This window comes from Miscanthus floridulus, chromosome 10 (assembly GCF_019320115.1).
Source record: "Miscanthus floridulus cultivar M001 chromosome 10, ASM1932011v1, whole genome shotgun sequence".
Lineage (NCBI taxonomy): Eukaryota > Viridiplantae > Streptophyta > Magnoliopsida > Poales > Poaceae > Miscanthus > Miscanthus floridulus.
Window position 1 is genome coordinate 71408395 of NC_089589.1, and position 14675 is coordinate 71423069.

Consider the following 14675-nt stretch of genomic DNA (forward strand, 5'->3'; position numbering starts at 1 on the left):
CGTGGCACAACGTCTCAGCAAGTGAGTTGCGGCGCATTGACTCAGAAGTTGGAAGCGGTGGTGGCTGTCATCAGTCATGGCACAGCCAACACACCCCTCCTCAGCACCTCAGCCCCCTCCCAGCTTCATTGTCTGCTCAACTCGCCCCCTCACTCTTATAGTCGACACCAATGTCCAGCGGCAGAGCGGATTGTGTTGAACTTGTTGGCGGTCACTACAGTCTGCATCAGCCAATACGGCAGGACCCCTCTTGGCGCCGCTCCCCCGAACTCTGTAGTCTAGACTCCAGCATGCTTCGTACATAGTATTTCATTTTCTTCTCTAATTTATTAAAAAAAATAATGTTGATTGATGAAATCTAGAGTGAATCCCTGCAATCAAATATATTGCATATTTGTATTGGGATTTTTTTATGTGGAATACCGAGCTGCAAATCCCTGGCTCCTGCCACTGGTCATATGGGGTTATGTTGTCCATTTGGCCATCTATAGTTGTAGCACACTTTCTCTTTGACAAATACACTATATATGCATGATTTATTTGTGAAAACTATAATTTGCTCCTGTGAGGACATCCGGACAGATGGACGCACTTTTCACTCACTACCGCGCCGACCGCTCGTTCCCATCCGCGCCCCTTTAAAAAAATATATCTACCCATATCCAGGGGTGCTCACAAGTGTGTTCGTACTTGCCAGCCAGGGGGTGCTCACCAGCTATTGGCACAGCAGTGGTGCTCATGCTCGCCAGCTAGGGGTGCTCGCTAGCCGCTGGCCTGCTTATGCTCGCCAAGCAGGGGGTGCTCGCCGAGCAAGCCGCCGTGCTCGCCAAATGCTCCTCGCGTAGGTGCTCGCCCAGCACAGCGCCTCCGCTAGGGCACCAATGACGCTGCCTTAGCTAGGGCACCGGTGAGCTCCATGCGCCATTGCCGACCTCCGTGTCAGCGTCGAGCTCTGAAATGACGAGGCTCCATTCGTCCAAGCAGCAAGCTGATATTGCGCTGAAAGCGTATGTTGCAAGCATATATTTCAAGTGTTCAAATATTTCAGAGGTGTGTTGCAAGTGTTTCACATCGATGTTGCAACAGTAGATCAGGATGTTGCATATATTGTAATGGCTATACACGCATGTTGCAATGGTGTGTTTCAAATGTTTCATCTTTTTTCAGAAGCATGTTGCAATTGTGTTTATTTTGGATATTGCATATGTTTCACGCAAATATTGTAAGTGTTTTATTTGTATGTTGCATATGCTTGTGATGGCTTTTCAAGCAAGGGCGGAGCTCAGTGGAGGTGAAACTGGGCTCTGGCCCCTACTTGCCTGCAACAAAGTTACGAAGGACAGGCAGCAGCATGTCAGATGATACTGCGATAGAGAGTACTAGGCCTGTTACTAGGAAAGGGTGGCAGCAAAGAGCCAGAGACGTAGGAGTACTAGGCTGTGACTCATAGGGGCTGATTGGTTGCCCCGACGGGGTGGTGAAAGGTCCTAATATGGCTAGACGGGGTGAATAGCCTATTTAAAAATCTACAAATCAACTAGAGCAATTTGATTAGTATGACAAATAGCGAAATGCAAACTTGCTCTAGCCTCTACAAAGGTTGCAAGCCACCTATCCAACAATTCTAGTTGCAATGATTACTAGGCATACAACTTGCAATGTTACTACTCACTAAGAGCTCTCAATCTTTCTATTCTAAAGAGCTCCACTAGATGAACTTAAAATAACAAAGCAAGCTCTCAATTATAATAACACTAAAGAGCTTGCCACAACTAGTTTGCAAGAATATAAATGAGTGAGTAGGGTGATTATACCGCCGTGTAGAGGAGTGAACCAATCACAAGATGAATACTAGATCAAACACCGGGAGAATACCAAAGGGCAATAGACAACCAATTTTTCTCCCGAGGTTCACGTGCTTGCCGGCACACTAGTCCCTGTTGTGTCGACCAACACTTGGTGGTTCGGCGGCTAAGAGGTGTTGCACGAACCTCGTCCAAACAATTGGACACCGCAAGAACCTACCAACTAGTGAGCTAACTCAATGACACAAGCAATCCACTAGAGTTACCTTTTGGCTCTCCACCGGGGAAGGCACAAGACCCCTCACAATCACCACGATCGGAGCCGGAGACAATTACCAACCTCCGCTCAACGATCCTCGCTGCTCCATGCCATCTAGGTGGCGGCAACCACCAAGAGTAACAAGTGAATCCCGCAGCGAAACACGAATGCCAAGTGCCTCTAGATGCAATCACTCAAGAAATGCACTTGGATTCTCTCCCAATCTCACAATGATGATGAAATAATGATGAAGATGAGTGGGAGGGCTTTGGCTAAGCTCACAAGGTTGCTATGTCAATACAAATGGCCAAGAGAGTGAGCTTAAGCCGGCCATGGGGCTTAAATAGAAGCCCCCACAAAATAGAGCCGTTGGGCTACTCACTGCACTGAACACGGGCCAACCGGACGCTCTGGTCAGATTGACCGGAAGCTAGACCCCAGCGTCCGGTCGCGTGATACACGCCACGTGTCCCCTCTCTTCAAATACTGAGCGCCCGATCCTAACGGTCAAGTGATGACCGAACACGCTGCTGTGAAGTGACCGGACGCTGGACGTCAGCGTCCGATCATTTCCAGTAAGGTTTCATTCACGCAAAATCATGACCGAACGTGTCCGATCATGCTCGACTGGACTTACCACGTGTCCGGTCACTCAATGTCTCCACTATGCACCACACGTCAGCATTGATCGGATGCACCCTACCAGCGTTCGGTCACTCTTCACGCCAGTGTCCGGTCACAAGACCGAGATGCATGCTCACTGCTGCTACTGACCGGACGCAGGACCCCACCGTCCGGTCACTGTGCCACTAGCGTCTGGTCACTCTGTGAACCCCTGTCTTTTCTGTATAGGGCGCCGGTGGCACCATCGGACTGTCCGCACTCTACGGGCGGACACTCCGCTGGTGAAGTTTCCAACCCTTGCTCAAATGTGCCAACCACCAAGTGTATCACCTTGTGCACATGTGTTAGCATATTTTCACAAATACTTTCAAGGGTGTTAGCTCTCCACTAGATCCTAAATGCATATGCAATGAGTTAGAGCATCTAGTGGCACTTTGATAACCGCATTTCAATACGAGTTTCACCCCTCTTAATAGTATGGCTATCTAACCTAAATGTGATCACACTCTCTAAGTGTCTTGATCACCGAAAAAAATGGCTCCTACTATTTATACCTTTGCCTTGAGCCTTTTGTTTTTCTCTTTCTTCTTTTCCAAGTTTAAGCATTTGATCATCACCATGCCATCACCATCGTCATGATCTTCGCCATTGCTTCATCACTTGGAGTAGTGCTACCTATCTCATAATTACTTTGATAAACTAGGTTAGCACTGAGGGTTTCATCAATAAACCAAAACAAAACTAGAGCTTTCAATCTCCCCCTTTTTGGTAATTGATGACAACCCTTTCACTAAGATATGAGTTGAAATTTAATTGAATCCATATTGCTTGTCCAAGCATATTTACCATGTGTAAAAGAATATGGACAAGTTTCATGAATCACAAATGGTAGCAATTGCTCCCCCTACATATGTGCTAAGAGTTTGGATTGTAGCTTGCACATATGCTTAGATAGGAAATATAGGAGACAATTTCTACCGTATGATGCTAAGGTATAAGAGATGGACCTTTGAAGCATGAATACCAATCGGAGTGCACCAATATACCATCCTTAGCACCATTAGTAACTATACATACACAAAAACTAGAATACCCCATGAGATCAACATTACAAGCTAAGGGTCTAGTTTCCATAAAATGAACATAAGTCTAGTTACTTTAGCCCTATGCATGCTAGTTTTTCATTTCACCATTCAAGCATATAACTAGCATACACCACACAAGCATGGATATTGAAATTTAGAACTTGTGCCATGCAAGCAAATATATGAAATGTACATTTAAATGCAACATACAAGTTTATGAGCTTGCTCCCCCTACTTGTGTGCATTTTTTATTTTTCCTTACAATGTCATTTCATTTGTTTGCTCCTATCTACTATCTTTGTGAATTTATCTCCCCCTTTGTCAACAATTAGCACAAAAGGTGAGCTCAAATTATAGATAGGTTGAGGGTGAAACCATGTGAAATGAGGATCATTTTCCCAATTTGGTTCAATCTAGATCACTTGCAAAAGATATTTAACGCGGTTTGATCCAACAACAAGCTTCTTCACACCTCCAAATAATGGTTATCTTGTACCATGTTGAGTTAAACACTTATAACTTATTTTCTAGATCAAACACTAGGTTTACAAGTCCACAAACATGTCATATGCTACCACTAGATCATTTCAAGCGTACAAGCAATAGTGGTACCATACAAGCATCAAATTCATTTGTTTTCATGAATGAGCCTATTCAAATGTGAAATATGTCTAGATGCACTAAACATGTCCTTAGCAAGGATGTATGCCATGCCAATCAACTTTTACCTTGAATTGCTCGAAGGAGAGGCATGTTATATAAATTGGGGGTGCATCAACACATATTAGAGAAGTCAAGTATGTTCAATTATTCCTTAGCTTGCAAAACCTCTTTTCATCAAGTGGCTTGGTGAAGATATCGGCATGTTGATCTTCGGTGCCCACACTCTCAATGCAAATGTCCCCTTTTTATTGGTGATATCTTATGAAATGATGACGGACATCAATATGCTTTGTTCTTGAATGTTGAACTGGGTTATTGGTGAGCTTTACGGCACTCTCATTGTCACATAGCAATGGCACTTGCTTGAATTTGATTTCAAAATCACTCAAGGTAGCCTTCATCCAAAGTAATTGAGCACAACAACTACCGGCCAAAATGTACTCCGCTTCAGCGGTTGAAAGTGCCACACTATTTTGCTTCTTTGATGACCAAGACACAAGTGATCTTCCCAATAGTTGATATGTGCGCGATGTGCTCTTTCTCTCAACTTTGCATCCCACATAATCGGAGTCCGAATATCCAATCAACTCAAATCTTGCTCCTTTGGGATACCACAATCCAACATGTTGTGTATGCTTCAAGTACCTCAATACTCTCTTTGTTGCTTTCAAATGACTTTCTCTTAGTGAGGGTTAAAATCTAGCACACATGCATACACTAAACATCACATCCGGTCTTGATGCGGTCACATAGAGTAGGCTTCCAATCATAGACCGATACATCTTTTGATCCACCATGTTGCCACTAGCATCACTATCCAAGCTTCCACTTGTCCCCATTGGTGTACTAATAGCTTTACTATCATCCATTCCAAACTTCTTGAGCATGTCCTTGATATACTTGCCTTGACTCATAAATGTGCCATTCTTCATTTGCTTGATTTGAAGACCAAGGAAGTAACTAAGCTCTCCAATCATAGACATCTCAAACTCACTTGCCATTATCTTGCCAAACTTCTCACAAAAATCTTAATTTGTTGACCTAAAAATGATATCAACATAGATTTGCATTACAAACAAGTCATTTCCAAGCTTCTTGGTGAAGAGAGTGGTGTCAACCTTTTCCATCTTGAATCCCTTAGAGAGTAGGAAATCTCTTAATCTCTCGTCCCATGCTCTAGGTGCTTGTTTTAATCCATACAAAGCCTTTTTCAACTTGTAAACATGGTTGGGTTTCTTCTCATCTTCAAAACCGGGAGGTTGCTCAACATACACAAGCTCATTGATGTACCCATTGAGAAATGCACTCTTCACATCCATTTGGTACAACTTGATGTTGTGGGCACAAGCATAGGCTAACAAGATCCTAATTGCTTCCAATCTTGCAACCGGGGCATATGTTTCTCTAAAGTCAAGACCTTCAACTTGAGTGTAACCTTGAGCCACTAATCTTGCTTTGTTCCTTATTACTATCCCATCTTGATCTTGCTTGTTCCAAAAGACCCACTTGGTTCCAATCACATTATGATCCTTAGGCCTCTCAACTAACTCCCATACTTGGTTTCTTGTAAAGTTGTTTAGCTCTTCATGCATAGCATTGACCCAATCAACATCCTTCAAAGCTTCATCTATCTTCTTAGGTTCAATGGATGACACAAATGAGAAATGCTCACAAAATGAAGCCAATCTTGATCTAGTTTGCACACCTCTTGAAATATCACCAATGATAGTGTCCAAGGGATGATCTCTTACAACATTGGTTGGTTGAAGCACTTGCATTTGATAGATCACTTGGTTGAGATGATGAACTAGCCACTTGTTGATCTTGCGCTTTGTCATCACTAGTTCTTGCTTGAACTTGATCATGAGAACCACTAGCTTGCACATTTGAGTTAGAGAGCACTTGATTCTTATCATCTTCAACATCAATCACCTCTCTAGGCCTTATATCACCAATGTCCTTGTTCTTCATTGCATTGACCAATTGAGTGCCTCTTACATCATCTAGATTCTCATCTTCCTCTTGGGAACCATTTGTTTCATCAAACTCCACATCACGAACCTCCTCAAGAGTACCACTAGCTAAATTCCAAACTCTATATGCCTTGCTAGTAGTGGAGTAACCAAGCAAGAAACCTTCATCACATTTCTTTTCAAACTTGCTCAATCTAGTGCCTTTCTTCAATATGTAGCATTTACAACCAACCCCAAAAGTATGCTATGTTGGGCTTTCTTCCATTCAATAGCTCATATGGTGTCTTCTCCATCATGGGGTGATAATAGAGTCGGTTGCTATAATAGCAAGCCATGTTTATTGCTTCAGCCCAAAATGAATGACTCATATTGTACTCACTCAACATTGATCTTGCCATGTCAATCAAAGTTCTATTCTTTTTTTCAACTAGGCCATTTGATTGTAGAGTGTACTTGGCCAAGAATTGATGTCTAATTCCAAATTTATCATACAACTCATCAATTCTAGTGTTCTTGAATTTACTACCATTGTCACTTCTAACTTTCTTGATAGTTGTTTCAAACTCATTGTGAATGCTCTTGACAAATGATTTGAATGTTGCAAATACATCACTCTTGTCAACAAGAAAGAATACCCATGTGTATCTAGTGAAATCATCCATAATCTCAAATCCATATTTTTTTTCCACCAATGCTTGTGTATGTGATTGGTCCAAACAAGTCCATATGCATCAACTCAAATGCCTTAGATGTGCTCATCATGCTCTTCTTAGGATGTGTGTTACCAACTTGTTTTCCGGCTTGACATGCACTATATAGCTTATCTTTCTCAAATGTGATATCTTTCAAGCCTCTAACTAAGTCATGCTTAATCAACTTGTTCAATTGTTTCATTCCAACATGACCAAGCCTTCTATGCTATAACCAACCCATGCTAGACTTAGTGATCAAACATGTTATCAATTGAGCTTCTCTAGCATTGAAATCAACCAAGTATAGATTTTCATATCTAAATCCTTTGAATATCAAGTTAGAGCCATCTACACTTATAATCTCTACATCATCCGCACCAAATATGCACTTGAAGCTAAGATCACACAATTGAGCTATTGACAAAAGGTTGAAGTTCAAGCTCTCTACTAGTAGCACATTGAAAATGCTCAAGTCATTGGATATTGCAATCTTACCAAGCCCTTTGACCTTGCCTTTGCCATTGTCACCAAATATGATACTATCAATCCCATTGCTCTTGTTTTCATTGATTGGATTGAACATTCTTGGATCACCGGTCATGTATTGTGTGCACCCACTATCAAGCACCCAATGCCTTACTCTGGCTTTATAATTGACCTACAAAAGAAGATTAATTCTTTTTAGGTACCAAAACTTGCTTGGGTCCTTGAAGGTTAGTTACCAAGGTCTTTGATACCCAAATGGCCTTCTTCTTTGGGCCCACAATTGGTGTACCAATGAACTTAGCCTTCACACCATTGGCACCCTTAACAAGCATGTAACAAGAATCAAATTTAATTGAGGATATAATAGGTATCTTGTTCTTGTTAATCTTGCAATATTGCTCTACATGCCCAACTTGCTTGCATCTATTGCAAAACCGACCATTGCCCTTCACAAAGTTAACTTTGGGAGTGACAAAGGCTGCCTTGCCTTTCTTGGGGGTATAGCCCAATCCCTCTTTGTTGAGAGAAAACCTTTGGCTACCCAAGCACTTTAGCAAGCGGGCATCTCCACCATAGGCATTGCCTAAAGCATGAGTGAGCTTATTCACCTCCTTCTTGAGGGTCTCATTTTCCACCATTAATGAGGCCTCACAAGTGAGACCATCACTCAAAGGTGAAGTAGAAGTAGTAGTGCTACAAGAAGTGTTAGTGGGAGCAACTATAATGGACTTATAAAAAGATTCATCAATAAGATCACATGTTAGTCCCACATCACATGATACAATCACTTGCTCCTTCTTGGCTTCCTCTTTGACTTGCTCGATGAGAGAGGAGTGAGCTTTCTCAAGCCTAGAGTGAGCTTTGCCAAGCTTCTCATGGGCTTCCATTAGCCTCTCATGAGTGGCATTGAGCTCATCAAGGGATTGCTCAAGAAATTTGACTTTCTTGTTCAATTCCTTGCACTCCTTTCTCTTCATCTCAAAGCAAGTATGCACTTGCTCACACATGTCCATGAGTTCCTCCTTGGAGTACTCCTCATCATCATCATCACTCCTAAAAGCATCACTTTCACATTCATCATCATCACTCACATCATATTTTACCTTGGTAGGTTTTGCCATGAGGCATGTCGAAGGAGTGTCGAAGATGGAGGGCTTGTTGTTGATGGCGATGCTTGCTAGTGCTTTCTTGATATATTTCTTGCCATCATCACTAGAGTCATCACTATCCGAAGAGCCATCACTATCCCAAGTGACCACATAGCCTCCACCCTTCTTCTTTTGGAAGGTCATTCTCTTCTCCTTCTTTTCTTTCTTTTTCTTATTGTGCCTCTTCTTCTCATCCTCATCATTGTCACTATTGTAGGGACAATTTGCTACAACGTGATCGGGACTCTTGCAATTGTAGCATCTTCTCACATATTCTTTGTTTTTGGTGTGATCTCTTCTCTTTCTTGCACCATAGCCCTTCTTCTTCATGAATTTTCCCATCTTCCGTACAAAGAGGGCCATAGCTTCATCATCAATATCACTAAGATCATCACCATCACTTGATTCTTTCTTGGACTTGCCCTTGTTCTTGGATGATGATGAGCTAGCCTTGAATGCTATACTCTTCTTCTTCTTTTCTTCTTCCTTCTTGTCATCCTTGTCATCCCCCTCCCTTTCCACACGGTATGTCTTTTGGGTCATGACATCACCTAGTACTTGGTTAGGGGTAATCTCCTTCAATCCTCCACTTATGATAAGCAATCTCAACATCTCAAATCTTGGAGGTAAGCACATCAAGAACTGATGAGAGACATCATCATCCTTGATCTTCTCTCCCAAGGCCTTCAAGCCATTTACAATCACTTGCAACCGATGGAACATTTCTAGAATGCTCTCATCTTCCTCATCTTGAAGCTTGTCAACTTATCCTTGAGAATGTACAACTTAGCACTCTTCACCGCCGGTGTGCCCTCATATGTTTCCTCCAATCTCCTCCACACCTCATTTGCTCTTTCACAATCCTTGATTTTCTCAAACGCCTTGGAATCAATGGCATTGTATATGGTGTTGAGAGCCATTGTATTGCATTGCTTGTTGGTCTTGTCTTGGTTAGTGGGGTCATTGGGATCAATGGTAGCATAGTCATTCTCGGTCACCTCCCATATTTGATCATTGATTAAACCAAGATACATCCTCATCTTTCTCTTCCAATAATCATAGCACGTGCCATCAAAGAATAGTGGTTTGCCCCCCACATGGTTGAACACAACTTGAGCCATAATTTAACACTGAGGTTGTTAAGCCTTCAATCAAACGGTGACCACGGCTCTGATACCACTTGAAAGGTCCTAATATGGCTAGAGGGGGTGAATAGGCTATTTAAAAATCTACAAATCAACTAGAGCAATTTGATTGGTAGGACAAATAGCGAAATACAAACTTGCTCTAGCTCTACAAAGGTTGCAAGCCACCTATCCAACAATTCTAGTTGCAATGATTACTAGGCACAAAACTTGCAATGTTACTACTCACTAAGAGCTCTCAATCTCGCTATTCTAAAGAGCTCCACTAGATGAACTTAAAATAACAAAGCAAGCTCTCAATTCTAATTACACTAAAGAGCTTGCCACAACTAGTTTGCAAGAATATAAATGAGTGAGTAGGGTGATTATACCACTGTGTAGAGGAGTGAACCAATCACAAGATGAATACTAGATCAAACACCGGGAGAATACCAAAGGGCAAGAGACAACCATTTTTTCTCCCGAGGTTCACGTGCTTGCCAGCAAGCTAGTCCCTGTTGTGTCGACCAACACTTGGTGGTTCGGTGGCTAAGAGGTGTTGCACGAACCTCGTCCACACAATTGGACACCGCAAGAACCTACCCACTAGTGAGGTAACTCAATGACACGAGCAATCCACTAGAGTTACCTTTCAGCTCTCCACCGGGGAAGGCACAAAACCCCTCACAATCACCACGATCAGAGCCAAAGACAATCACCAACCTCCGCTCAACGATCTTCGCTGCTCCAAGCTATCGAGCTAGCGGCAACCACCAAGAGTAACAAGTGAATCCTGCAGCGAAACACAAATGCCAAGTGCCTCTAGATGCAATCACTCAAGCAATGCACTTGGATTCTCTCCCAATCTCACAATGATGATGAAACAATGATGGAGATGAGTGGTAGGGCTTTCGCTAAGCTCACAAGGTTGCTATGTCAATACAAATGGCCAAGAGAGTGAGCTTGAGCCAGCTATGGGGCTTAAATAGAAGCCCCCATGAAATAGAGCCATTGGGCTACTCATTGCAGTGAACACAGGATGACCGGACACTGGACCCCAGCGTCCGGTCATGCGATACACGCCATGTGCCCCTCTCTTCAAATACTGAGAGCCTGATCCCAACGGTCAAGTGATGACCGGACGCGCTGCTACGAAGTGACCGGATGCTGGGCCTCAGCGTCCAGTTGTTTCCATTAAGGTTCCATTCGCGCAAAATCACGACCGGACGCGTCCGGTCATGCTCGATCGGACTTACCCAGCATCCAGTCACTCAATGTCTCCACTATGCACCACACGTCAGCGTACGTCAGCATTGATCGGACGCACCCTACCAGCGTCCGGTCACTCTTCGTGCCAGCGTCCGATCACAAGACCGAGACGCATGCTCACTGCTGCTACTGACCGGACATAGGACCCCAGCGTCCAGTCACTGCACCACCAGCGTCCGGTCACTCTGTGAACCCCTGTCTTTTCTGTATAGGGCGCCGGTGGCACCATTGGACTGTTCGCACTCTACGGGCGGACACTCCGCCGGTGAAGTTTCCAACCCTTGCTCAAATGTGCCAACCACCAAGTGTATCACCTTGTGCACATGTATTAGCATATTTTCACAAATACTTTCAAGGGTGTTAGCTCTCCACTAGATCCTAAATGCATATGCAATGAGTTAGAGCATCTAGTGGCACTTTGATAACCGCATTTCAATACGAGTTTCACCCCTCTTAATAGTATGGCTCTCTAACCTAAATGTGATCACACTCGCTAAGTGCCTTGATCACCGAAAAAATGGCTCCTACTATTTATACCTTTGCCTTGAGCCTTTTGTTTTTTCTCTTTCTTCTTTTCCAAGTTCAAGCATTTGATCGTCACCATGCCATCACCATCATCATGATCTTCGCCATTGCTTCATCACTTGGAGTAGTGCTACCTATCTCATAATTACTTTGATAAACTAGGTTAGCACTAAGGGTTTCATCAATTAACCAAAACCAAACTAGAGCTTTCAGGTGGTCCTAAGGCCCATACGGCACAAGTTGGTGCAGTTGGGCCTTGTTTTGTTGCCCCCCGCATGGTTTGCCTATCTCCACTCATTCCCCTCCCCTCCACCATCCTGGACGACTCCATCTTCTCGTCTCAACCTTCCCTCACGAGCTAGGACCGAGTGATGCTTGGCGGGAACCCTTGGGACACTGCGTGGGAGATGGCACCATCCCACCGATAAAAGTGCGCACGCAGGTGGGCATTAGGGTTACCGCCCCATTTCTCACCTCTCCTACCTCCATTTCTCTAGTGTGGCCTCTCTTCTACCTCCCTCTCGCCCTTGGTTCTTCACCACCGTCGACCACCTCTAGCGGACCCTTGTTGGTCCTCCGGTGCTTCGGACAGTATATCTTGCCTTCCCCCACCTCCTGTTCCTCTGATTCATATAATGATTTTGTTTGCGCCGTGCACTGGTATTAGGGTTCTTGTTGGTACCCACCTAGATCCGTGTATTTTTTATGCAGATCTACTTGTTTGTACTTGTTTCGTACTCAAATATGTGCCTTTTGTATGTGATGATGTGGATCTATCGTGTTTTTGCTGTTTGCTTAAGATGTTATGGATGAGGAAAAAGTCTACATAACCCCCTCACCTATTGCAACTTGACTACTTCACCCCCAAACTACAAAACCAGCTATTTCACCCCTTCACCTTTACAAAACCGTTCAAATAACCCCTAGGGTGGTTTTGCATAGCGGTTTTGCCATGCTGGCATGCTGAGGTGGACAACTGACAAGTGGGCCCCGCTTGTAAGTGGTGCCCCTTCTCTCACTAATAACTGGTCCCCACCCGGCATCCCCTACCTCTAGCTTTTTCTACCTAGGGGCTCATGGCTGGCCTCGTTGACCACTCCACGCCAGCCAAGCCCACCACACCAGCCAAGCCCACCACGCGCTCCTCCTACAAGCTCGATGGCGATAGGGACCACCAGCGTCGTCGCCACATCCCTCACTGTGGCTTCAGGGATGAGCTCAGGAGCAAGCTAGGCCTGCTGGATGGCGTGAGATCTGGCAAGGACGGGTGGAGAGGCTGCGGGCATGGATTGGTGCTAAGGAGTGGCTAGGCGGGCTCTTTGTGTCGCTATGAAGCAAATGGAGGTGGAATCGAGGCCAGGGATGGCTCTAGTGAGGAGATCGAACTGGCGGCGGCGACCTCAGCCATGGGGATGTGGCCACGGTGGTAGAGGACACGAATTGGAGCATGGCGTTCATGCCTATGGAGTCACGCCAGCAACTGCAGCGGCGAGAGCACGCGCAGGAGGCACCGGGCCACCGTGGACGCCCACATGCCAATGAACGCGCCACCCATAGTGTTGGCCCACTACCTGCGGCTGAGGCTACGCCTCGCAGCCACCGAGCTTCGCAGTCGGGAAGCGTGGGCGGTGCTGCGCCGCGACCGCATTGAGCTGGTCGTAGCCACGACGCTTCTAGTAGCCCTTGATGCCGCCCTTGTAGGTCGTGCCACCACCGACGACTCTTGGAGAAGTTGGACTAGCGTGCTCAGGTGGCTGACCTTGTGAGCTATGGGGAGGGGGTCACTCACATGTTCAATGACCAATGGGGTGAGGTGAGGAGGCTAGTTGCTACCATGGATGGAAAGGAGCTAGAGGTAGGAGCTAGAGGTAGGGGATGACATGTGGGGACCACCTATCAGTGAGAGAAGGGGTACCACTTACAATCAAGGCCCACTTGTCAATAATCCACATCAGCTTCAAAGTCCACCTGAGCGTGCTAGCGTGGCAAAACCACTATGCAAAACCACCCTAGGGTGTTATTTGAACGGTTTTGCAAAGGTGAGGGGGGTCAAATACTTGGTTTTATAGGTTGGGGGTGAAGTAGTCAAGTTGCAATAGGTGTGGGGTTATGTAGACTTTTTCCTTATAGATGATGATGCCTATTTCAATGTTGAAACTGAGCTCAGTGCCTAGGTCGATGATTTTACTGCATATGGCAGATTAGGCTCTGGAGGAGCACCATTTGGCTGGGATGAACGTCTTTCCATGCTTCCATGGCAGCCATGAACTTGCCTCACCACTTTGTGTTCTTATTTGCCACCTGGGATGATTCCATATGATCTGAAGTTAGTTTGAAGTTAGCTAAGGCCTGCATTTTTATGTGTCTATGATGTCAACCATTTTACTTTACTGTCATTTTGAAGCACCTCATCGGTGAGGCATGGAGGATCAACAATTTGGTTCCATCCAAACTGGAGATCTTCAATGTCGTACTCATGGTATGTTTCTAAATTCTAGCTTGACTGAGGTTGATACAATTGTGAGATTCTTTTCATGCCTATGATGATAACAGTGCCATTTTGAGTAATGGATTATTTGGACTTGTGAGGTACTGGAGCATTGATTCTTCTATCTTCTACTATCTGTTTGAGGTTTGTTGTTGTCTATGTTTCTTAAGCTCCAAGTTCAAGGTCAAATGAAAAGGCAATTAAATCTGAGGCAAATCGATTGAACTATCCCTCATCTTATCAACATCTTATACTTGGTTTTATGTGTTTTTTAAGGGGCACATGGCTTGGTATGTTGTCTATCGGGGAAAGGAGCCTAGGGTCTATGCAACCTGGTCTACATGCCATGCCTAGGTATCTAGTTTTGCAAACTGCTGCTACAAGAGTTTTGCAACCAAAGAAGAGGCAGTAGCATCATATCTGGAATACAGGGGTTGTGAAGATGATGCCATGGATGCAAAAGTGTTTGTGAAACCTCCTTGCAGTGCTTCGGGCAACCAATCAAGCCCTAAAATACCTTGGTTACTGGTTGTT